The sequence below is a fragment of the Arvicanthis niloticus genome, chromosome 24, assembly GCF_011762505.2.
Source record: "Arvicanthis niloticus isolate mArvNil1 chromosome 24, mArvNil1.pat.X, whole genome shotgun sequence".
Taxonomy (NCBI): Eukaryota; Metazoa; Chordata; class Mammalia; order Rodentia; family Muridae; genus Arvicanthis; species Arvicanthis niloticus.
The window spans coordinates 31540865-31566430 of NC_133432.1; the positions used below are offsets into that span (position 1 = coordinate 31540865).

The window sequence follows — 25566 nt, forward strand, 5'->3', positions numbered from 1 at the left end:
CCCATCCCCACCCCGGCTGAGGTACCTAGAGCATCATATTCGAATGCTAGACAAGGATCTACCACTAAGCCTAGCCCTCTCTATTTTTCATTTTGAGACAGGCTCCAGGCAAATTGCCCAGGCTAGCCTTGATCTTTCAAACCTTCTGTCTCAGCTTCCAGAGTAGCTGGGATGAAAGACCTGTGCTACCTCTGAGAACATTTTCAAATATATATATGTATATAAGATATTTCTCTCTCTCTCTCTCTCTCTCTCTCTCTCTCTCTCTCTCTCTCTCTCTCTCATACACACCCACGTAAATAAACTTTCAAAAATGTTTTTAAAAGAAAGCCAGGTATTGTGACACACATCTTCAATCCCAGACTCCAGGAGGCAGAGGCAAACAGATCTCTAATTTCAAGGTCAGCCTCTGATATTCTCATATTCTCTCTCTCTCTCTCTTTCCCTCCCTCCCTCCCTCCATCCCTCCCTCTCTTCCCCGATCTATCATCTATCTATCTAATATCTATCTATCTATCCATCCATCCATCCATCCATCCACCCACCCGCCTACCTACCTATCTAGTGTGCTCATCAGACACGCTTCACAACAGAGAGGTGATGAGTAAGTGGTGGCCGGCTTGTTATGGTAGGAAGGTAACTTTGCCCTGAGGAAGTCTCAGAGCCTGGGAGCCTGCTGCCTGAGAGGCTGGTGCCCAGTGTGAATGTGCCCACCCACTCTGAGTTCAGTGGACACCTCGCTTAGCCCCACCATTAACAACGCATCTCAGAAAAAAAATGTAATGTTTGCCTAAGAAGTCAGGGTAAGAAGTTCTTTTTGGGGAAGGGGGGTGGTGGCCTCAAACCCACACAAACACCCAGCTAGTAACATTTCTCTTTTGCTCTCTGTTTTCAGGGTCACATGTAGCCCAGGATGGCCTCCAATGCAGAGTGCTGGGATTACAAGCATGTGCCATCATGCATTGACAAGTGCAGTACAAGTATTTATACACATAAAGTTAAAACATAGGCAAAACTAAACACTAGTTATAAAAATTAATAGATAAGCCAGGCATGGAGGCACATACCTACAACGCCAGCTCTTGGAAACACCGAGACAGGGGCAGCCCAGCCCGGGATACACAGAGATAACACTAAGCAAGACCAAGCCTCCCTAACACATCCAGTGTGCTTCTGACGAGCAACACAGCCAGGGCCTTCAGCTGCTAACAACTTGCTGCAACAGGAGAGCAGGTGTCACTGTCTTCCAGCTACAGACGCCAAATGAGGTGTAGGGTAAGGAGCCGGTCCAGGTGTGAGCTGTATGTTTCTCAAAGTTGCCAGTTAGCCATATTTAGGTGACAGGACACAAGAAAGATAAAGGCATAAGTGCTCTGAACTCAGGACAGTGGCTCTGCTGGCTGGAGGCTGTGGTGTTTATGAGGTTTACCAGTGTTCACTAGTGTTTTTAATATTGATTGTGGTATAGAACTATTTAATACTGGTTATGGTACAGAACTGTTTGGCTACTTCTAAAATGTTTTCAGGCCTAATCTTGTAGTTGTCCAGGATGTGAGAGGTATTTATACATTTCATTATTTTTAGTTTATTATTATTGTTGTGTGTTCATGCACATGCAGGTGCATGAAGGTTAGATGGGTTGGCTCCCTCTTCTGTGAGTTCTAGGGGTCAAACTCGGATCATGTAGCTTGCAAGGCTAGCTCTTTTAACCCACGCAGTCAGCTCTCTCTCCAGCCCCTGTATGAGCTTTTTAACATAGGTCAACTTACTTTCCTGGAACACTTGTACATTGTGTGGAGGCCGGCGATCAATGCTGGCTATCTTCTGTTGATTGTTTAAGGCCTTACTTTTCCCTTTTCTTTCTTCTTCTTTGTTCTACCTTATTTTCTAAGACAAAGTGTCTCACTGAACCTAGAGCTCACCAGTTGGGCTAGACCGGTCAGCAAGCACCCTGCCTACTCTAACAGGATCTGCCTGTCTAATCCTGTCAGTGCAGGGATCTGAACTCAGGTCTCTACACTTGTGCAGCAGCACTTTACCCACCAAGCCACTTCCCCAGCCCCTATTCTTATTAGGCTGTTTTGACATAGGGCTTTACTATACAGCCCAGGTTGGCCTGGGTCTTGATTCCCTCCCTCAACTTTCTGAGTGTGTACCACCATGCTTACTTGAGGCTGTTGTGACCAGAGTCAAACTACTCAGGTCTACTTTGGGATGTTTTTTTGGCATCCCCACGCCATTCCTTTCCTCCTGAGCCTGAGTCCAAATACTCTGAGTTGACCTGCAACATGGAGGGTATGACCTGATATAACTGGTTTCAGAATAAACCAGAGTGACCAATCCGAGTGGGCAGTGGTGGAGACTTACAGATGCCCCTCCAGAATCCATCCAGACAGAGCTGGTGCTACCTCTTTCTGCATATGATGTGAAGACATCTCTGATGAGCCCCATGGAGGCGCATGCTTGTGAAGGTGTAGTCACAAGCACACCCTAAACCAAGACAGTCTGCTTGTCCTGTCCTGAGGTTCCCCAGGCTCCTCCCCTAAGACCACCCTCACTTCCTTCCCCAGGCAGGTTGTGTGGGAATCGTAGTTTCTCCCTCAGGGCTGCAGGAGCTGGCCCAGCTCTGCTTGATGCTGATGGGCAGCCTGAGTTCCCTCAGAACACAGTGCTCTCCTGGAGCTGTCCCACTCCAGCACATTCCAGCCCAGCCCTCATGGGTCCCCAGTCCTCTGCAGATACCCTGTTGCTGCAGGCCCCATGACAACCTGGCTCTGCTGCCTCTCCAGACCCCAGTTTCTCCCTGATCCCATTGCTGATTCCAGGCCGACAAGGACGATGTTTATTTGGGGGTGGCTGACATGAGGGTAGGACTTGTGACATTACAGAAGGAAAGTAGGAAAACTCTATGCAAGTTTCTTCAATTTATCTGAAGCTACTGAGGTCCACAGGAAGAGAAAGCTGAGAGAGGCATGCTTCCTGCAGGCCAGCCAAGACCACTGCCATCTAGTCTAGTTAATTTATCAGGCAGCCCGTTTTACAAACGGCATGCCTTTGTTATGTGTATGAGTATTTTGCCTGCATGTATGTCTGTGCTCTGTGTATGTGCCTGGTACCTGCATGTATGTCTGTGCTCTGTGTATGTGCCTGGTGCCTGCATGTATGTCTGTACTCTGTGTATGTGCCTGGTGCCTGCATGTATGTCTGTGCTCTGTGTATGTGCCTGGTGCCTGCATGTATGTCTGTGCTCTGTGTATGTGCCTGGTGCCTGCATGTATGTCTGTGCTCTGTGTATGTGCCTGGTGCCTGCAGAGGCCCGAAGAGGTGCCAGATCCTTTGGAACTGGACTTAAGGATGGTGGTAAGCCATCCTGTAGGTGCTGGTCATCAAGCCTGAGTCCTCTGCAAGAACAGCAGATGTGCAAACACACCTTCAAGCCAGTCTCGCAGCTTAGAGTTCAAACTAAATGTTACTTGATTTACAACTTCTGGCTGTTTTTTTTCTTTTTAAATTAATAAATCAATTGATTTATTTACAAACAGAGTCACATGTAGCCCCAGCTGGCCTCAAACTTGCTTTGAAGCCTAAGCTGACCTGCTTTACCACTCTCTGCTTTTCTTTTGGGACAGGGTCTCCTACTGAGCTGGAAGCTAGTCTGGTAGCTAACAAGTCCCAGCAATCTGCCTGTTTTGGCCTTGGTAGTGCTGGGGTTACAGGTGTGTGCACAGGCACACCTGGCTTTTTATATGGGTGCCAGGGATTTGAACCCAGTTCCTCATGCTTACACAGCAAGTACTTTTATCTATCAGCTGCACCATCTCCTCAGCTCCTCAGGTACACACACACACACACACACACACACACACACACACATTAAAGTTCAACAAAAAGCATTTGCTACTGAAAATGTGGGAGAACCCAAACAAATGAAAAGATGGGGCTGTTAATGAAAGTGGTGGTGATGTGGGAGAATGCTTGTCTAGCATGCCAAACCCTAGTACCACACCATACACACACACACACACACACACACACACACACACACACACACACACACACACACACACGCTTGAACTCTGTGCCTCACTATGTGCATGGCCTGAGAGAACAGAAGTGTGGACTACAAAAGGTTACAGACCAGATGCTGCCGACGAGTGAAGAGCAACTGTGTCTCCCACAGACTACTCTAGGCCATCTAAATAAGGGCAGTGGCTCCTCTCAGAGAAGAACAAGGGCACAGAGCTGAAAGACAACAAGGGGCCAGGCAAGTCCCTCCCATTTGGTGGTGGAGGCTTGCCAAAGGGAAGGGGTCACAGCATCTTCCTGCTGTATGACAAGGCCTTGACCTCCCCCACTACAGGCTGAGCAAAAGGGAAAGAACAAGGCTCAAAGCAGCGTCCGCCTGCCAGACACTGAGTCATCCCTGCTGTGGGGGCAGTGGGCTCTCTGAAGCAAGGAGAGGCAAGCTCTGCCATGCAGCCCAGGCGCTGTGGCCAGCTGGGAGGCCAGGCTGAGGGCAGGGAGGCCCAGGCTCCCCTGTAGGCCTGTTCAGGCCTCCCGCTCCTCATAAAGAGCCCTTGTGTTGTCTTCTCTCTTGCCTGATGCTCTAAATCCTGGGCCTGTGGCCCCAGGACCACTGACTCAGCAAGCCATCCCTTCAACCAGCACTCTTGATTTGGGTTTGGACAGGGAGCTGAGATCTCCTTCCTGGCTTCTGACCAGAGACAACAAACAGAAGTTGCCTTCTCCTCTCTTCTCAGAGGTTCTCACTTCTTGAATGTTCTGTTGATGAGAGGTTATTGGGATTTTATGAGACCCTGCCCCAACACACACACACACATACACACGCACGCATGCACATAGGCACGAACGGTGGTATGCACAGTGGTGCAAATAGCATAATTGCTGTTCTCGTGTCCCTCTTGAGATGTAGACACAGAATGACCTCATCTGACCATGAATGGCAGCACACACTTGCCAACTTGCCAGTGTGACAGAGTCAGATGGCAGATGCTAAGCTCCAGGACAAGTGGCCCTCTGAGGGATGCTCCCCTTGTTGGCTCACAATGAGCCAAGGCCTTGTCTGACACAGTAAACTCCCTTCATCCACCCTGGCTACTGTTTGAAGCTAACACTGTGACACACCTGCCACTCACAGACCAGATGCATGTGCACCAGGAGGGTTCTGACACCAAGAGGCCCAGGGTCTAAGGCTGGCTCAAAGCAGAAGAAGAGGAACAGGAGGAGGAGGAGGAGGAGGAGGAGGAGGAGGAGGAGGAGGAGGAGGAGGAGGAGGAGGAAGAAGAAGAAGAGGAGGGGGTAGGATGAAGAGGAACAGGAGGAGGAGGAGGAAGAGGGAAAGAAGGAAACAAGCAAGCAGAAGCTGGCTGAGGCAAGAGGTCCCTAAATGCAAAGCCAGCCTGGGTTACATAGCAAACCCCTGCCTTAAAATGCAAAGCAAACTGAGGGCTGGGATGGAGCTCACGGTCGTGCACTTGCCCAGCATATATGAGGTCTGGACTCAACTCTCAGTACCATCTTCTCACAAAAGAAACAGAGTTCTGCTCGCTGGTCACCAGCAGACCGCTTCCACACAGATCCCTATGGAGGGAGTGCATAGGCCCAGGCAGGAAGGACTGAATGAATGAATGAAACTACTTACATGAAACCAACTTGCCAACCAACCAGAGTGCAAACCCTAGCTAACATTTAAGTTTCCTGATATTCCCGCTTTCCCTCTTTATGGATGTGAAGTAAGCACCCCACTTGGCTTTCCCTCTTCTAACTGGTTTCAGGGCGGGAGTGGTAGTACACGTGTATAATCCCAGTGCTTGGGGAGCTGAGGCACAGAGATCCTGAGTGATGGAGGGACAAGTCTGTCTCAAACCAAACTGAACTAATGCGCCAGCTATTCAAGAATGGAGACTTGAGGCTCCTCTGACAGCAGTGCCACTGAGAGGGCTCATCACAGCACAGTCTGGAATGCTCAGAAGCCAACTCCAGGCCACCTCGGGGGACCTCCTTGGAGCAACACTACACGTTTACGCAGGAATAGCGCCAGGTGAAGTGTCATCTTCCCATAGCCTGAGCAGCAGGGACTTTTTGAACAAAGAGGACATTTGAAAGGTGTCAATGACTTGTCTCTCAAAGCAACATGTTTTCCACATTTTGGAGAATTTAACTTGATGTTTTTGAAAAATGTCAAAGCTTAGTAAATAGAAGTATAACACAGACTTTGGTTTCTTGAAGTTGGCTAGGGAAGATAGAATATTTTATCACATTATACCCTATAGCCAGTGAGTTCCTATTTAGAAGAGAATGTTCATTGAGAAACTGGGAGGTGGGAGTGGGTGGGAAGAGCGACCAGAGTTTGGTTGCCAGTGCCCACATCAGATGACACACAAGTGCCTGGAACTCTAGCTTCAGGGAATCCAGGAGCTCAGGGCAGGCCTCTGAGGACAGCCACAAGCAAGTGCATATGCACACACAGACACACACACACACACACACACACACACACACACACACACACACACACTCTTTGAGTCTGTAATGGCATGGATAGAAAGGGGGAGGCATCAGAGCAGGCTTGTTCGCTGGTCATTATTCACAGTCCTCTAAATGTTTACCTAGAAAGACAAACTCCTCCCCAGGGAACGACCCCACCAGAACAATCAGCAAAGTTACTATTATCAAGGGACCCCAATTCTCACAGAAATCAGGAGAATGCTGGAAGGGAGAAACCACAGCATAAAAGCATAAAGCCATTAGTGAGCTCTGCCCATATGCATCTCTCATTTAAAAGCTTCCCAATACGGTCGGTCTGGTGGTTCAGGCTGCAATCCTAGCCTCTAGGAAGGCTGAGACAGGGAGATCTCAAGTTCATGGCCAGCCTGGGCATCTGAGTGAGACTGTCCCAAAACACAAAGTGAGAAGCGGGCTGGGCTGGAGCTCAGTGGTACCCCTGCCCAGCACGCGCAAAAACCTGGGTTCAAGCTCCAGTACAGAGCTGTTCATAGCAACACTGTCCTCAGTGGAGAGCACACTGTTCATCCACACACTGCAACACAGCAACAAAAATGCATGGCCTCTTGATACTGGATGCACGGGTAACTTGAGGGAATCTGAGACTTGTTAATGCTAAGCCAAAGCAGTCAGCCATGGGCTAGCCCAGGGAAAGGCTCAGCAGGTAAAGCGTCCTCAGAACCTACGGAAAAACCAGGGCATAGAATGGGTCTGAAGCACCAGCACTGGGAGCAGTGGAGGTTAATATTCATTCATTCAGTCAGTCATTCAGTCATTCAGAAATCCTGCCTCAAAATTTAAGGTAGAGAGAGCTGGAGTTGACTCAGCTGTTCAGAGCACTGGAAGCTCTTGCAGAGGATGCAGGGTTCATTCCTAGCCCTTACGTGGTACCTCACAACCCTCTCTCTCTAACTCCAGTTCCTGGGGGACCCAACGGTCTCTTCTAGCATCTTTTGGGCACCAGGCATATACACGGTGCACAGATACACATGAAAGCAAAAACATTCACACACACAAAATAAATAAAATGAAAAATGCTTTAAAAAGTAAGACAGAGAAATCAGATGTAGTGACACATTCCTTTAATGTCAGCACTCAAGATGCATCTCTGTGAGTTCAAGGCCAGCCTGGACTACTTAGTGAGTTCCTGACCAACCAGTGCTACATGAGATCCTGTCTCAAAACAATACAAAGCAAAGATGAAGAACTGACAGAGGATAGTGACAATCTCTGGCCTCTATATGTACATGTACCGTGTTGTTTCCTTCTCCTCCTGCCCCATATTGTGCTCCACAGCAGCACAATAAAATAACAACAGAAAGAAAGCAGCTATTGTTTGACTGCATTTACAGGAAACACCCGAGGATGGCTGAGAGTCTGGCTGGGCTGGGAGCTGGGGCCAGTGTGGATGGGCGGGATGAATCTCACTGGTGTGATGGAAATGTTTTAAAAATGGTTTTAGGGTGATGTTTGCACAACTTGGGGAAATTTACTAAAAAGTCCTTGAATTATACACTTCTAAAAAACTGAATAAAAAGAACAAAATTTCCACAAAGCCAGCTTATTTACTTAAGACAGCTCCTGCCTTGCTTGCGAGGAGGATTAATCATCTCCGTTTAATAATCCTGAGCAGCTCAGTGCGGGTTCAGGGCTAAGATCTACTTCAGAGCCTCAGCTCACAGGGCAGGAACGCTCCAATTATGCAGTCTTGAAACAGGCTGTGTGCATCTTTATTAAACCACAGCTATTTGACAAAATAGCAGCAGGAAGTTAAACAGACCCCGCATGTCAATTAAAAGGAAACTGGGTAAAAGCCCTAAATGGAACTACAAGCTCCAGCAAGTTCCCTTCAAAGGTCTTCAGAGGAGAGTGGCTAGTCCTTCCCTCTGTGGGCCTCTGGGAAGGAAGGTGGGGAAGCTGCAGCCTGTGCTGCTAGAGTGGGGGATTCCCAAGTAGATCCCCATTTCCTCACCGCATCAAGGAAATGAAGCCTGTTCCATAGAGAACCAGTGTCTTCTGTAAGAGCAGCAGGCGCTCGCTCTAAACCACCAAGCCATCTCTCCAGCCCCACAGAATTTTTTCTCATGTAAGATAAAATCCTTCCCTAGATGACAATGGAGCCAGATGTGTTGGTTCAGCCTGTAATCCTAGTACTCACTAGCCCAGCACCCCCGCCCCCCCAAAAAAAAATCACCAAAAAAATCACCAGAGTTCAAGGCCAGCCTCGGCTGTGGAGTATGACAGTCTCTGAGGCAAAATAAAGAGGTGGGAGGGAAGGAGAGAGGGAGGGACGGAGGGAGGGAGGGATGGAGGGAGGAAGGGAGGGAGGGAGGGAGAAAAGCTATGTTTATAGCATGTCTCACAAGAGAGGGGAATAGGGGCAGAATTATTACAACCTTGTTGCCTGTTAGAAGTTTATCAGGATTTTACAGCTCTAAGGTGGGAGGCTGCAAGGTTAGAAAATACCAAAAGAAAACATGGGAAGATGGGAGAGAAAGGGAGGAGGAAGGGGGACAGGAGAAAGAGGAAGAACTGGCCCAGACAGCCATGGCAGCGCTCACAGTAAGAAGCCAAAAATAAAAACAAACTCCCAAACCCAAAACAAACAAACAAACAAACAAACAAACAAACCCTAAGAGATGACATTAGAGACACTGTGACTTCGTGAACAACCAAAAAAAAAACACTGGGCAGTGCTTTCAAGCAGGAGTCACCTGAGAGTTCTAAAACCAGAGGAGAAAGTGGGGAACACTCAGGGTTAGGGTTGGGGGGGGGGTGTTAGGGTTAGACTGTGCCTTCAGAGTGGATTTCCCATCCAACCTCTGGCCACCATCTCTGCCCATTCTAGGAGCCCAGGCACCCAGGGCTCCCTCCCCAGCCAGCAGGGCCTTGTCAACAAGGTCATTAGCACCTTCCAACTGATGGACAGATGAGCACCTGACTGTTGGTCACAGATCCAGCTCTGCTATGAAGACAACTGGAGAAAGAGTACAACCTTTCCTCTAAGGAGGCTAGCCTGCACTTTCTAGAAGGCTCCTCAAGGCGTCGGCACTACTCTCACCCAGCAGAGCTTATGTTCCTGGGACTATCCTAATCCTCATGCCAGCTGAGATACTGTGTGGAGGTTTCTGGCTCAGAAGCATGACTTCTACACCACTCGAATTACACTTCACAATTAGCTGTGACAGGGATTAGCACTGACTTCATGCCCTGTTGGTATCATGGCAGTAGAGTTTTGTCATGTCTCTGTGTCACAGCTTGGGGAATTCAGTGACTGTCAGCTGGCCTGGTCAAGGCCATGGCCTGCTCCATGTGTTGTATTCCACTTGAGTGTGCCTGGGTTTTCTCAGATTCTGAGCAAACTCTGGCTGTTGAGAGGGCAGCCTTGGGGCCTCTCCCCTCCTTTGCACCAGTGGGTCCTATAGGGATTGAGACTGGACTGGCCGGACTGGCCTCAACTCTTAGTTGGTGAAATTCTTAGAGACTTAGGAAGCACTAATTATGTTAAATGCCCATCCAGGCTGGGTGCACAGATGAGGTAGGTGGACTGGAAAGCAATAATCTACTGTGTCATGAAGCAAAGGAAGACCTTTCCATAATAGAAAAGCATGTGGATGCCAGAAACCTAAGTGACTCTCTCAAGCCATAGCATCTGACATCTATAACCATTTGTGTTCAAGCTTAAAGAAAAAAGGTCTCCCCCCACCCCCAGGCTGATGGCAAAAATCTCAGGACAAGATTTGCCAAATGTCTGAGTGGGCAGAGAATAATGGGTGCTCTGTGAACATGACATTTCTCTTCTGACTAAACATCCAATTAAAGGTGAAGACCAGAGAGCATGCAGAGAAGCCTGTGCTTTGTGTTCTTACAGGTTACGGCACCATGGAGGACTTGGTCAGTGTTCTTGGACTTTCTCACCAAAGCACATGGGAAGAGAATGAATTGGTGAACCAGACTGTCAAAACCAAAGGACAGAATCTGAGGTGCAGAACACAGTAGCTGTCACATGCAAGTTTAATTTTTTTTTAAATAAAAATTTCTCTATATTTTTATTTTATATGCATTGGTATTTTGTCTGCATATTTATCTGCGTATCACATGTGTGTCTGGTGCCACTGTGGCCAGAAGCAGGCATCTGCTGGGACTGGGTTATAGCTGAGTGCTGGGAATTGAACCAGGATCTTTTGGAAGAGCACCTGAACCATCTCTCTAGCCTGTCACTTAGCTTTCTACACATGTGAAACAGGTTCCTTCGAATCGGTTTCTTGGGTGTCTAAGCTTATTCTAACAGACATACCTGCTGGGATGTGGCTTTGCTACTAGGCAGCATTGTTCTCTCTAGCCCAGGCTGGCCTCAAACTTGCAATCCTCCTAACCTTGGTCTTTTGAGTGTTGGCATTATAGATATGCAAGGCAGAACAGTCTTCTATTTTATGGCCTTAATCTGGCTGAAATCTCACCACAAAGTGGACTGAAATGAGCTGCCTTGGGAGACAGAAATTTAAGTGATGGGACCTGGAGACATTTTGGATAACGATCAGTAAAGAGCCACAGGGTAGAACTTGATGTGAGAATCAAGGCTTAAGGACCCCCATGGTGGTGCGTATCTGTAATTCTGGCACTCTGGAGGCGTAGGCAAGAAGATCATGAGTCCAAGGCCAATACCATGAAACTCTGTTCAAATAGGAGACACAGTTTAAGGGATTGACTTTCCTCTGTTTGAGTCTGAGAGCTTAGGATCCCTGTGCCTGGTGCCTCAGCTGGTAGCTGGAGCCTCGGCTAGCTCTATTGATAAATACAGCAGAGAAACAGAACTGTCTGCTCTTTGTGCATTTGAAGAAGCCTCGGCACCAAATGTCAGAGATATTAGGTTCCTTGTTCTAAGAGGTGGGATTTCCTAGGAAGGGAAGGTACTATAATGTCTAGGAACTATAGTAGATTTCCAAATGGGCGGGCATGGTAGGAACAATGGGACATCAGAAATACCTGAGGAGTATCCTGCAGCTATGCTGAGTCCTAACTCAGTCCCCTGGAGTTGATCAAAGGGTGAAGGACCAGACTGCCCTGAGAAGATTTGTACAAGTAACATGGCAACACACGATCTGCCAGCAAGAGAGACAAATGTAGTGGCCGTGGCTGAGTGCTTGTGGGGAACATGAGGTGGAATGTGAGCAGGACAGTACAGATGGGTCTGGAATGTGAGCAGGACAGACAGTACAAATGGGTCTCTACAGGCATGGGCACAGACTCTGCATAGGACTTGCTCAGTCAGGGATGGATACTCACGTTCTTGGTGCCATAAAAAAAAAAAAAAAAGAAAGAAAAGAAAAAAGGAAGGGTGCTGGTGAGGGGAGGGTGGCTAGGGAGATGTCTCAGTAGGTAAAGTGTTTCTATGCAAAAAGGCTGGGATTCTGATCCCTGACGTCTGTGTAAACAGCTGGTCATGGTGGCCATCATTGCTAAGCCCAGCATTAGAGGGTAGAGACAGGCAGATCCCAGGGACTGGCTAGCTAGACAGTCTAACCCAAATGCAGTGAGACAATGACAGGCAGCAGACCTGGAGGGTACAGACTCCTGCTAGCTGCTGAAATGGTAAAAGGAGGTGGGACTTCCACACAGCACGTTACAGCTAGTCAAAGGGAGCTAAACCCAAAGCTTGCTTTCATAAATGCTACATGAACTTCATAAAACATGTTTCTGCAGGGTCTGATTTTTACAATCTATCCCTAAAATGTCTCATGGCTTTTATAATTACAAAAATAATATGCTTTGGGCACAATTAAAAATAAAAATAATTTAGGGACTGATGAGAAGGCTGAGTAAAGGTACCTGCCATCAAGCTGGATAACCTGAGTTTGGGTCCCCAGACCAACACAGTAGGAGAGAACTGACTTCCATAAATTGTCTTCTGACCACATGTCTTTCTTAACACATGAACATGTACACAATAAACAAATATAACACAAATAATCTAGGGCTGAGTATGGCAGTGCACATGTGTATTCCTAACTCCCTTAGGGGCTAAGGCAGGAAGATCATTTGAGACCCAGAGAACTGGACATCAGCCAAGGCAACTCAGCATTATTGTGACATGACAACAGTCAACTCAGAGAATGTATGGCTTTGTGGCTGTGGGCATACACAACAACCATGGGAGCAGAGGTGGTCCAGCCACTCCAGGCTTTACTTGTGTAGACCCGAGGCACGAGTGCCTGTCGTCAGTGACAGACAGACAGACAGACAGACAGACAGATGTGTCCTCCTTCCTGCCACATCAGCATCCAGAGCCTCAGCTCTCTGGCCCTTACCCAGTGCTCCAGTGCTCAGGGTCATCATCTGGCTACCCAGCTCCTAGGAGTGCTCGGGTCACCTCCCTTTTGTGTGCTGTTCTTTATACAGACAACACAACCCACCTCCTTTCTGTTTGCGTTTCCTTACATAAACAACATAACCCTCCTCCTCACACACCAGCTCTGCATGTTCAGCTGTTTGCCTTTTCAGTTCTTAACATTGCGAATCATGACAGACAGAAAGTAAATAAAAGATGCTAATATATATATCTAACAGATACAGCAGAGCTCACGGGGCCAGGGGAGGTGGTGCCCTCTTTAACTCCAGCATTCCAGAGGCACAGGCATGCGGGTGTCTGAGGTTCAGGCCAGCCAGGGCTACAGAGTGAGAACCTGTCTAAACAAGCTACAAAGTGGGACATGACTTGAACCCCAGATGCAGCCTCACAAAACCCTCACTTTATCTTTAAAAGGTAACCTGTGTCAACACTAGGGATCTTTTTACTTCTGTGTAGGGGTGTGTGTGTGTGTGTGTGTGTGTGTGTGTGTGTGTGTGTGTATGTAGGCCAGAGGTTGATGGTATTTCACTTATTTATTTAGACAACACCACTCATCCATTCACATAGGCCGGCCAGCAAGTCCTAGAGACACTGTCTCTATCTCTCTAGTGCTAAGATTACTGTTATAAGTGTTAATAAGTGTTGCTGTTCAGGCTTTTGTTCTTTGCATGTGTCTCTATGTACATTTAATCATACTTCATACTTCATTTATGCACTTCACCACAGTGCAGTTGAATCTGTAGTGCAGTCAAGTTGTACCATAGGACATTTAGACTGGAGCTTGGGTGGGCAGAGTGTTTCCCTGGTAAGCCCTGAGTCCATACCCAATACAACTGGTTGTGGTAGGGCACACCTGAAGCCCCAGCATTTAGGCAGGAGGACCTGGGAGTTCAAGGCCAGCATGGACATATTAGACTGTCTCAAAAAAAGAAAGAAGAAAAGAAAGAAAAGGGAAGGGAAGGGGGGGAGGGGAGGGGAGGGGAGGGGAGGGGAGGGGAGGGGAGGGGAGGGAAGGGAAGGGAAGGGAAGGGAAGGGAAGGGAAGGGAAGGGAAGGGAAGGGAAGGGAAGGGAGGGACGAGATGGGACGGGACGGGACGCCGTGGGAAATTCATATGACAGCCTGAATGTATATAGTATCTGAACCATCTGTGGGACTCACTGCAGAGTTCACTGTCATGAATAAAGTCCTTTAGCGTCCCACTTGACTTCCAAGGAACATCTGGGTTACTTGTGACTATTAAGTAATGCCACTGTGAGCCTTTTCACACACACGTTCCCATGCTCTGTGCCACAGAGAGCCGCATCCTTACTTCAACAACATAACCTGTTCTCTAGATTAGGAGCACCAGTGTGGAGAGCTGCAGGATGCCACGTCCCTACTGCATTTTAGAATCCTCAGATGTCTCAGTGCCTGCTGACCTGGCAGGTCCCTTTTTGAGGCTTTCCCCCATCTTCCTACTGAGCTGCCTGCTTTTTGGACATACAGCATGGAAGTTCCTGAAATGGCCTAGGCACTTGCACCTGAGCAACCACAGACAACCACAGACACTCTCAGTCCATGACTGTGGTGCCTTTGAAGGCAGAGAGGGCTTGGTTTAATGGTACTTACCTTACTGATCTTCCCCTCTTAGGTTTGCATGTTTGTCATTGCTTTCAGACAGGGTCTCATATAGCCTAGGCTGGTCTCAAACCTCATATTCAGGTCAGGCTGGTCTTGAATTCCTGATCCTGCTAGGTCTACCTCCTGAGTGCTGGAATTTATAAGTGTGTAATTCTACTCCTGCCTAGAATTGACTTTTGAAATTCTCCCAGTTCAGATGCTATGGCACACATCTGCAATCCCAGCACCCAGAAGACTGCCATGAGTTACAGGTTAGCCTGGGCTATTGAGCAAGAGCTTATCTTAAAATGAGGTCAGGGTCACGGTGAGGGAGAGGGAGAGAGAGGGAGAGGGAGAATGTGTGTGTGCATATGTGTGAGTGCACGCGCATGAGGTGGGCTTCTCTGCTCTTCCTGTGCTGGGGTGTGGTCCATCTGGAGCTGGGTGATGCTGTGCGTTCACTGACATCTCCATCTCCATCCATACCCCTGCTGCCTTGATTAGTAAAGATATTTAAAATACATTTCTTTATCTGGCCAACAAAGATCTTTGATTAAAAACCAGTTATTCTAGATTTTGTGGGCTACAAATAGTTTTTTCTACTCCATATTCTTGTTCTAAGCTGGAGGTGGGAGGCATAGTAAAATGACCCACATGACATTTATCCTCTAAGCTGCAGCTTGCTGATCTCTCTGACAGGTCCATCTTTGTGCATCTGTGATGTTAAGGATAGCATCCAGGTGCTAGGCAGGGGCTCGACTACTGAGGTATCACTGCACCACAATTCTGCCTCTCATTTTAGCCTTCTTAACAAATAACTTGCTGGGTGTGGCGTTCTTGACCATAATACCTGCACTTAGGAAGCAGAGGCAAGTGGACCCTGTTTTGACAGCCCCTCCAAAATAACAAACAAGCAAACAAGAGCAGCAGCAACAACAAAACCGATACCACTGTCCTCGGAGGACAGTAAACGAAAGCCATAACAAGAGAAAGAAACTAAAGCTGGAGACTCCAAACTCACTACATAGCCTTGATCCCAAGTGTGGACCTGCAAAAGATGGGCACACAGGCCAGTGAGCGGAACTGAGTGTCTCAAAACAAGCCTAAACTTCTGTGGCTGCTTTCCAATAAGGGTGCCATGGCCTTTCAATGGGAAGAAACAGATGGCTGTCAACACCCTGCACTGATACTCATAGTCCACACACACAGAACAATGAGCTCGGACCTTGCCGCTCACAAAACCATCACAAATGCGTCAATATCCTGAGACAGGATAACCCAGCTCTAAGAAGAGAGCCTTGGATTTGGCAAGGACACCAAGATGAAGGACAAAAGAAGTAACAGATAAGCCATTATCATTCTTCCTGAGGCCTCAGACTTCAATATGGAATCTCTTTCCTCTACAGATCCTCTCCGAGGTCCTTTCCTGAAGTTTGCTACTGGCCAGGCTCCTGATACAGTTTGAGACAACCTCTAGTCTGCCTTCAGTTTCACCCAACAGGCTCAAGTCTCCTATCACAGACCCACCTGGAGGTATCATTTCCTGAAGCTCTGGGTGTCAGCCAGCCACCTCAAGTTATAGCTGTCCCAACGCTTTTTAAATGTCACTTTCAATACTGCTCGGTTTTAGCCCCAGCACTTAGGAGGCAGAGGCAGGCAGATCTTGTTTGAGGCCAGTTAGGACTACATAGAGAGATTCTGCCTACAAACAAAAGAGCACGTAGTGTTGGGGGCCGACTTTTAGCAGAAAGCGGCTATCAGCTTTGCAGCCATCTTGAGCCATATACCCTGACATGAGACTTGGATTACAATAGCCTACAACAGCTGAGCACACTCCCATAATCTTGGTTTAGATACCTTGAGATTAAAGGTGCGTGAGATTAAAGGTGTGTGACTTAAGAGTATGATTTAGGAGTATAAAGGTCAGAGTTAGAGACAAGACCTAAGGGCATGATTAAAGGTGTAACTTAGAGGCGTGGCTTAGAAGTGAGACATATAAAAGGCAGAGACAGAACAGATCAAAATCAGACTGAGATCAGAGAATCAGACACATCAGACATTAGGTAGAAGACACTTGGCTCCAGACAGAATCAGACACAGCAGACAGAGGAGACAGAGAAGGAGACACTTAGAGGAAGAGAGACTGAAGAATAAATGGGGTTGAATCACACCCTGTCTGGTCTCCATTCTTCGAGTCTGCCCTCACCCTCGCTCTTGCTGAATCCCAACCCGCAGACTGGAATGGCAGCTTGGGCCGGGATACAGTGGCCACCCAAACGTGGGTCGGCCCGGGCCTCAACATTTTGCCTGGGCTGCAACGTTTTTTGGCCGCCCCAACGTGGGGCTAGTGTGGACCCCAACAACGTAGTCCCCCTGAAGTTGTATCAGTCCTCCCTGTAATCACTGTGCCCGGGATGGGCATCCATCCAGCATGTTTCTAGCATCTAGGACTTTGTTTCTCTGTGGGCTTGGTCTTAGCTCATTACAGGGGAGTCTCCATTCTCCACTTTTATGAGACATGTTCTTCTCCTGGTTTTGAACTTGTAGTCTTCCTGCCTCAGTGTCCCAGGCATGTAAGAAATAAGTGACAGACATGCACCACCATACCCAGCTCTATTCCTTTCAGGAGGCGATTCAGACTCTGAATGTCTCAGAAGAGCAGCAGCTGCCAGGGACTACCACCTCCTAGGCTCCCATCTCCTAATTCCTTAGCACTTAGAGCCTTTCATAAAAGGATTTACTAATTTATTTAATGTATGAGTACCATAGTGTGTGTCAGGAAGTCAGAGGACAACTTTTGGGAGTTGGTTCTCTCCTTCTATCATGGTTCCCAGTGGATCAAACTTCGGGTCCCAGGCTTGATCAAAGTACCTTTACCTACCAAGCCATCTTGCTGGCCCTCATAAAATTAGTTTCAATCTTCTGTCTAGCATTTAAAATTACTCTCAGGTCTTTGGATAATCATCTCACTTTAACCAGAAGCCAGAAGTGATAATTCAAAAACTTAACACTTTGGGATAAACCCGTTGGGTGAGTTCCAGGCACAGGGTAGACTATGCTGTCTGACTCTAAGCAGCAGAGTGACAGCTCTCTACGTGCTTATCGCTTGTGTAGGATGGTAGCCATTTCCTGCAGACGCCATGAGCCCTCAGTTGTACTGTGTACGGTTGCTACAGGGCTGTGATGGTGGACAGTGGCAGAGCCTGGTGTGTCTTCCCAGCACCGCAATGAAGAGTTACAAGTGAGTAAAATCACTACCAATCAGTTTAAAAAGTCATTTTGTGCATGTGTGTGGGCGTGCACATGCCATGGTATGCATGTGGAGGTCAGGGGACAACTTATGAGAGTTGGTGCTCTCTTCTTCCATGTGGATCCCAGGGGATCAAACTCAGGTTGTCAAATTTGTCAGGAAGCACCTTTATCTGCTGAGGCACCTTGCTGGCTCTAGAGAGTTTTATTAATAAGTAATAAGTTTTATCACTATTACTTTATTTTCTATTTTTATAGTAGGCAATAAGTTTGGAAACTTTATTTCTTCTTTGAGTCTATTCTATATGGGGAGAAGAGGACAGGGCACTAGACTCTGCTGCCTGTGTTTTCTAAGTGCTGGGATGATAGACTCACAATGTCAGCTCCCAAAGTACCTTTTGTGTGTTGTATGGTGCGTGCACGGAGTATGTGTCCACTCAGTGGCCAGAGCAGGAGGCTGGGCATCCTGTGCGCTGTTTCATCCTGTTGCCTCGAGACAAGGTCTCTCACCAAACTGAAAATTTGCTGGCTGATTGGTTCTTGGGATCTACTTGTCTCTGCACCCTGATACCGGCGTTAGAGGCATGCATGGCCATGTCTGGCTTTCATGAGTTTCCGGGATACTGAATTCAAGTCTTCATACTTACACAGTGGATGCATGTGCTCACTCAGCCATCCCTCCAGCCCGAAAAGTGCCTTTTATACGCTGAATTTCCCTGAACTGAGCATCTGGCAGTTTTCATGCTAACTTATACTATATAAAAGTTGAGATTGTGTCCCCATCTACTCCATTATTCATTCTCTTTGAGATTTCTGTTCTCACTGTGTAGAATATGTCATTTATACTCTACATCTACACTGGATCGCGAGCTGACAAGCGGTCCAGAGATGAAGCCTTCTGACAGCATCCTCCACAAGATCTGTGGTGGAGCACATCCTTCCCACAGTGGTGGGTGTCTGAGTCTCCACACTTGTGTTGCCTGTGGTCAATGAAGTGCAGGGAACGGTGTGCCCAGAGCAGGAAAAGAGGCTTCCGAGCAGCTTGAGGCCCAAGAAGAACTTAGAACCCAGCTTTCTGCAGCCTTGTCCTCAGGAAGAAAGTCCTACCCCTCCAGTGTAGGATGCGGTCCCAAACCAGCTGAAGCCACCAGTGCTTTCCCATACTCACGGACAGGACATGCGCTAACTTTGTCCCTCCAGGACTGAGATATTCTGCAGATGTAGGATTTAGTCAGTGAGCTTTTAAAGTCCCAATGGGAATAGTGTTTTTTAGGAAGCTGTTCTTCTGAGCTAGTTATAGTAATGCACCTGTAATCTTCCACTCAGGAATCCTGTGGCTACCACAGGTGGGCTAGGGCCTTCTCATCATCTTCACCCCCTCTTACCCAGGTGACCCTTGCCTTTAAAAATTTTTTTTTAATTTAATCCGTGGAGCTACCACAACAGCCCTATTAAAATACAACAGCTATACCGTCCTCTGCTGCAGCCAAGTCTTTCCAAGGCCTGCACGTACTTCACAACAGCTGCCTGCCACCTTGACAGCTTTCACTACACCACTCAAGGCTCCATCTTACCTGCCTGCCTCCCTGCTGCAACACCTCTACCCCCGACCACCACCTGAACTCCATAAGCCCTTCACCTTTCTGGGAAGCTGTTCTAGTTAAGGTGAGGCCAAGGTCAGAGGCTGGGCAAATATCCTCAGTGATTTAAAGAGTAAGAACAAACACTTAGTCTCATGGCTGCACCTAACCAGACAAGGACAGTCTGTGTACTGTCTCTGCCCACAAATGACAGTCATAGTCCCTAAGAGCAGGGGTCTTGGCTGCTGTAATTCCTAACCCTTCTAAGAACACTAGATCTACAGTGGCTTATCTACAAGTATTAGTGGAATAAGGTGACTGAAAGATGAACTAGACTTCAAGTACACCTGTGCCGACTATATTAGACAGAGAGATAGTACAATGACTTAGCACAGTCCAACTGTGACCTCTGTAGTTTGGGCTCAACAGGTCACACTGGCTTCCCAAGCCTCAGATTAGATAGGAAAGGCCCCAAGGGACAATGACTGACGTTGCCAGGCACCTCCTCCACTGTAGTCTGCCTTGGTGACAACCTGCTAACTGAGGAACTATGTCTGGTCAACTGTATTGGCAGTAGGTCCAGATGATGTGACTTTCAAGGGTTGTTGTTGGACAAGGCTTCTGGGAAGTCACCAGTAGAGCAAAGGGTGGTTGCCTGTCCTTTTTTCCTCCTGTCTGGCTGGAGTACAGTGTCATGGTTATGCCTTAAAGCAGGATTCTGAGATTTCTGTTATGATAGGGAGAGGATATCCAAGCTTGAGTCTCCTTTTTAGGGACAGTAACCAGCTTGAATGGAACAGACTGGTCCCAGGAAGATTCATTCACTACTGGCAGCAGGGCTATGTGGATTCTGCACAATATTCTCTGAAATGTTTGACTGTTCCAACACACAAGAAACACCAAGGCCCAGGCTATGCTCACCAGCTCTCCAGCTTCTCTTCCTCTAGTTCAGAGCCTGAACTAGAGTATGTGGTTAAAGAGAATGGCTACCTACATAGCAGAGGAGAAAACGAAGATCCCACCTTAGAGGGTAAATGTTGACCACTGGATGGTCAAAACACTAGACTAATAGAGCCCACAGGGAGTTTGTTGTTTCTCATGGAAATGCTGCTGCTTTAGGTCTCACTAGTGCCCCAGCTGCATGGGGAGTTTTCCATGAGGGTTGAAAAGTCGAGTCACTGCCAAGTCAGCCACAGCTTTTTCCTATGCATGCACAGCAGTGAGCAGTGAAGACGCTCTTCCTGTGGCCTCAGCACCATTACAGAAAGCTGCTGAAGCTACAAATGTTCACTTCGTCCTTATTCCTGTGGCTCTCCTGGAGGACCTGCGTTTGGCTCCTAGCACCCAGATCAGGCAGTTCACAACTGTCTGTAACTCCAGTTCCAGGAAATCCATTGTCCTCTTCTGGACTGTGAGGGCACGTGCATTCATGTGGTACACACATGCTCAAAAATAATAAAGAAATGTTTAAAAGGTTAGAGAAAGCATTTTTGTTTACTTACTTAGCGTTTGCGTGATGTGTGTGTATAAGATGTGAGTGTGAGCATTTGTGTGCTGTGGAGTGTGTGACCAGAGGGTAACGTATAGTGTCTGACCTCACCTTCTAACTTGTTATGAGACAGTCTCTTGTTCACTGATGTGTACTCCAGGCTAACCTGCCTCTGGGCTTCAGGGATCCTCCTGTCTGCCTTCCAACTCACTGGAGTGCTGGGATTACAGACTACCATGCCTGCTTTATATGGCTTTTTGGGACTCAAACTCAGGTTACCATATTTGCTTGACAATGCTTTATCCATTGATCCCTCTGCAGAAAAACATTTTGACAGTCAATTAACATAGTATTGATCTACTTGGTGTGGTGTCTTATGGCTATAATCCAAGCTTGGGAAGTGACTAGAGTAGAAACATTACAGGCATGGACAAGCTAGCCTGGTGTGCTCATACCACTCAGCCGGGGACAGGCCAGCCTGGTGCGCTCACACCACTCAGCCGGGGACAGGCCAGCCTGGTGCGCTCACACCACTCAGCCGGGGACAGGCCAGCCTGGTGCGCTCACACCATGCAGCTGGGGATCCTGTGACTTTCAGAGCATTGCTCTGGTGCCATACACCTGCATTTCACACTGGTGAGTGTTAAGGCAGTGCTTCTGCCACACAACCACACTCTTCCCACATCTGAAATCCACCAGAGCCAGGTGAGGTACTGCAGGCATGGCATCCCCGCACTAGGAGGCCGAGCGAGGAGGAGCATGAGCTCTGTGGCAGCCTGGGCAATTAGAGAGAGGGTCTCACATAACTACAAGAGAAAAAGAAAGCTAAGACTGTGGTTCAGGGGCAGGGTGTTTGCCTAGCATATGCAAGGCCCTAGAGTTCCAGTCTTAGCACTGAATACACACACACACACACACACACACACACACACACACACACACACACACACACACTATTTCCAGAAATCAGGAAGCCCCATGCTGTGACACTAGCTGACCCCTGTGAATGAAGTCCCCTCCTCATACCTTCCAACATCAACAGTGCAGAACTTCCGAGAATGCTTGGGGCCTTGTTGCTCTGAGATAAGGACTGACTGGGGCGAGTGACTCCCAGTTCACTGCCGTCTCTCAGTGTCCGGGAAGAAGGCAGCAGCAAGTACTCAAAAAGAGCACAGAGAAACTGGCCTCCCTACATGTGGCATGTCTACCCTGGCGAGGCCTCCTCAGCTTCTGACACAAGTCACTGCCTGGCTGGAAACACTCATGGACAAGTCTAGAGAAGACACAGACAGATGTGCAAACTCCTGGGCTAACTGTCCTGGCCTGCAAGAGTGAAAGGTCCACCTAACTTCTAGAGGCAAACCGGTCATCTCCTTTACTTGACTTCTATGACTTTTGGGGTACAGTCTGAGTAACAGCTGGCGAGTGCTGTACCTCTCTCTTAGGACCTGCTCTGGTTAAGCACAGGGTGGAACATGCCAGTTAACTAGATTGGAAGCAAAGAACATGCCAAAGCCTAGCCAGAAAAAGGAGCCTCCTGGTTGCAGATGAGTCCACATTACTTAGTGTCATCTCCATGGTCACAGCCCAAGGTCTGTTACGCTCTGTTCCACTCTGCATAGTGTGGTCTGGGGGACCACAAAAACAAGCCAGCCCTGTGACTGAGAGACAGGCCTGTCAACAGTCTAGATGCAGTCCATGCCCCTAGGCGTATTCTCCAGCCTCTGAGCTCTGTCAGCTCCTAGCCAATAGTCTTTTTGTGGACAGGCCTGGGAGACAGTCCACTAGGTAAGAGGACGCATGCTGTATAACCATGAGGGCCTGAGTTAAATGCCCAGCACTGTTAAATAAACTGAGTTAAACGTCTGCAAAGTTAAAAAGTCAAGTGTGGTTTACATGCCTGTAAGCACTGGAAGTGGCAGAACAAGGGGATGGGGCCTAAGGCTGCCAGGTTCAGTGAGACACCCTATTTGAAGAAAATAAGGCAGAGAGTAATAGAGCTAGACACATGCCATCCTTCTGAGGCCTACATGGGCACATACATCCACACACATGTACATCCACCACACACACAAACACACACAGTTAAGTGGCTATGATCACATCCATAGCTACTATACTTCGACAAAACCTTCTGTTCAGTGTCTTGTTATGCTTCCTCCCTTGCTATGTTTTATTTTATTTTTTAAATATTTAAAAATTCTCAGTTGGAGAGATGGCTCAGCAGTTAAGAGCATTGACTACTCTTCCAGGGGTCCTGAGTTCAATTCTCAGCAACCACATGGTGGCTCACAACCATCTGTAATGGGATCTGATGCCCGCTTCTGGTGTGTCTGAAAAAGCAATGGTGTACTCATATACATAAAATAAATAAATCTTTAAAAAAATTCTTTTTTTCTCTTTCCCTCCGTGTGTGTGTGTGTGTGTGTGTGTGTGTGTGTGTGTGGTGTGTGTGTGTGGTGTGTGTGTGTGGTGTGTGTGTGTGTGTGTGTGTACATAGAAAGCCTTGGCCTGTATGTGGTCAGAGAAGCACTTTCAGAAGTTGGTTCTCTCCTTTCAACACATGGGACCAGGAACAGAATTCTGGCTGAGCCATCTGGCAGGCCCCTTCATTGTGCTTTAAGAGGTGAGATGCAGACTACAAAGGTTGTCTCTCTCTGTCACTGAGGCATAGGCACATTCATGGCAGTGGATACCAGGTTGCACGTGGCACTAGGAACGGGAACAAATCCATGCTAACTCATGTGTGGAGAGGGAAGATCCCATAGCTCCCTCTCCTCAGAGGAGAAAAGGTGTCCCAGGATGGTCACCAAACCCAGCCTTTTCTCTTCCTCCTTGTGGCAAGACATCGAGAGGGCAAAGGACAAGGAAGCTGCCACTTGGCAGAGTTCTCAGAGCAGCAAGGATGAAATGAGCCCAAAACTCAAATGGCTGGGACTATGCTCTGCAAGTGCTACAAAAACCACTGCGCGGTAACAAGGGCAGCTCAGCACCACTGTAGGCTGCTTTCCTAAAACTACAGAAAGGTACCAAGTTTAGGGATGAAGCACCCAAGTACCTGTGATCTGATAAACAGGAAGTCAACCCTGCCTCACTGGTCTGTAGTTAGCTTTGTCTCTGAAGCCAGCCTTCAGCTACAGAGTGAGTCTCTGCCTCAAGGGGGGAGAAAGATGACATCTTTACACTGTCCAGATGGACTTTAAAATAGTGTGTAAAGGTTGAAGGCAGGGCTGGGAGATGGCTCACTGCATAAAGCACTTGCTAAGCAAATGTGAGAACTGGAGTTGTGATTTCCAGAACCCATGGATGCTGCACAGATGTGGTGACCCAATGGCAATCCCCTGAAAGATAGAGACAGGATCTCAGGAACAAGGCGACTTGCTACATTAGTCAAATTAGTGAGCTCTGGGTTCAAGGAGAGGCTCCGCCTCAACATAAAAGGTGGAGAACAATCGGGAAAGCCTGACCGACCAGGTTCTAGCCTCTCCAAGTGTGTATAAACACACACACACACACACACACACACACACACACACACGGAAAAAAGGTAGAATAAAAAGAGGATACACACAGTTTCATAGTGTCTCCTGAAACATGCATGAGGAAAGAACACAGAGAAAATAATAACTCTCCAGAAAAGAAAGGCTGTTAGACAGTGCTGTAACCAAGTAACTGAGCACCCTGGTACCACAGGCCTCTGGACATGATGTCTGGGCACAAGGCCACTTCTGTGGCTTTCCTGCCAAAAAAGTATTCTTCTAACAAGATTCATTGCATTTACTATGTGTGTGTGAATGTGTCTACGAACACATGCATACATATGTGCTAGTATGTGTGCCAATGCATGCATGGAGGCCAGAAGAGGGCATCAGATGGTTCTCAGGTGGAGTTACAGATGTTTGCAGGATGCTGGGATCTGAACTCCAGTTCTCACAATTCCTCAGCAAAGACTCTTTACTACAGGGCCACCTCTCTGGCCACCCACTTCATCCTTTTTTAACAACCCAGGCTGCCCTTAAACTCACAGTCCTCCTGCCCTGAGTCTCCCCAGCTCTGTGATAAAAGGACTGTGCTACCACACCTGCCCTCAACACCTCATTCCAGTGATGTGGAGACAATGGACACACAGGGACATTCTACAAACATCTGGCCAGTGGTCTTCAGGTATCTAGGTCCTAGCAGACAGGGAGGACAGGAGAGATCAAGGGGACAGAAAGCTCCATACAGTGGGCACTGGGGCGGGGGTGCAGCAGTGTTGGTTCTGACCATAGCAGCACTGCTATGAAGGCATCACTGGAGGGACTGGGCTGGAAGGAGTGTGAGTGGACTGTGAGCAGCACCTCCCAGATGAGTGAGAAAGCCATGGCAAAAGGCAGAAGCAGACGCTTCGAAGAAGAGAAAACACATGGACCTCACATGGATAGATGGGTAGAGGTTCTTTCAAATGAATCCAAAGGAGTTCAGCTAACCCCTGGGCTTGTCAACAGTGGACACCCCCTGCCTGTGGACAGTGGGATCCCTCCCTACTGCCAGAAGCAGCACAACTAGTACAACTGCCTCTTTGGAAATAGTCTGATGTCACAGTGTCTATCTGGAGATAGATATGCCTTGTGACCCACTGACTGCATTCTGAGGTGGACATCCTACAGCCAGCTTTGAGCATGAACACCTGGAGGCAGATAAGGAGGTCACAGCAGTTCTGAAACAAAACACAGAAACATACAGAAAGACACCAGTGAGAAGCCACAGACTGTGTGTCTGCACAATGGAACA

The 25566-nt window shown here is 47.9% G+C and overlaps 1 protein-coding gene across 1 annotated transcript in view; it reads right to left on the reverse strand.

Annotated features, from left to right (window-relative positions):
• Gna12 (G protein subunit alpha 12) overlaps window positions 1–25566 on the reverse strand; it is an 81590-nt gene that overhangs the window by 8488 nt on the left and 47536 nt on the right. The window lies entirely within an intron of this gene.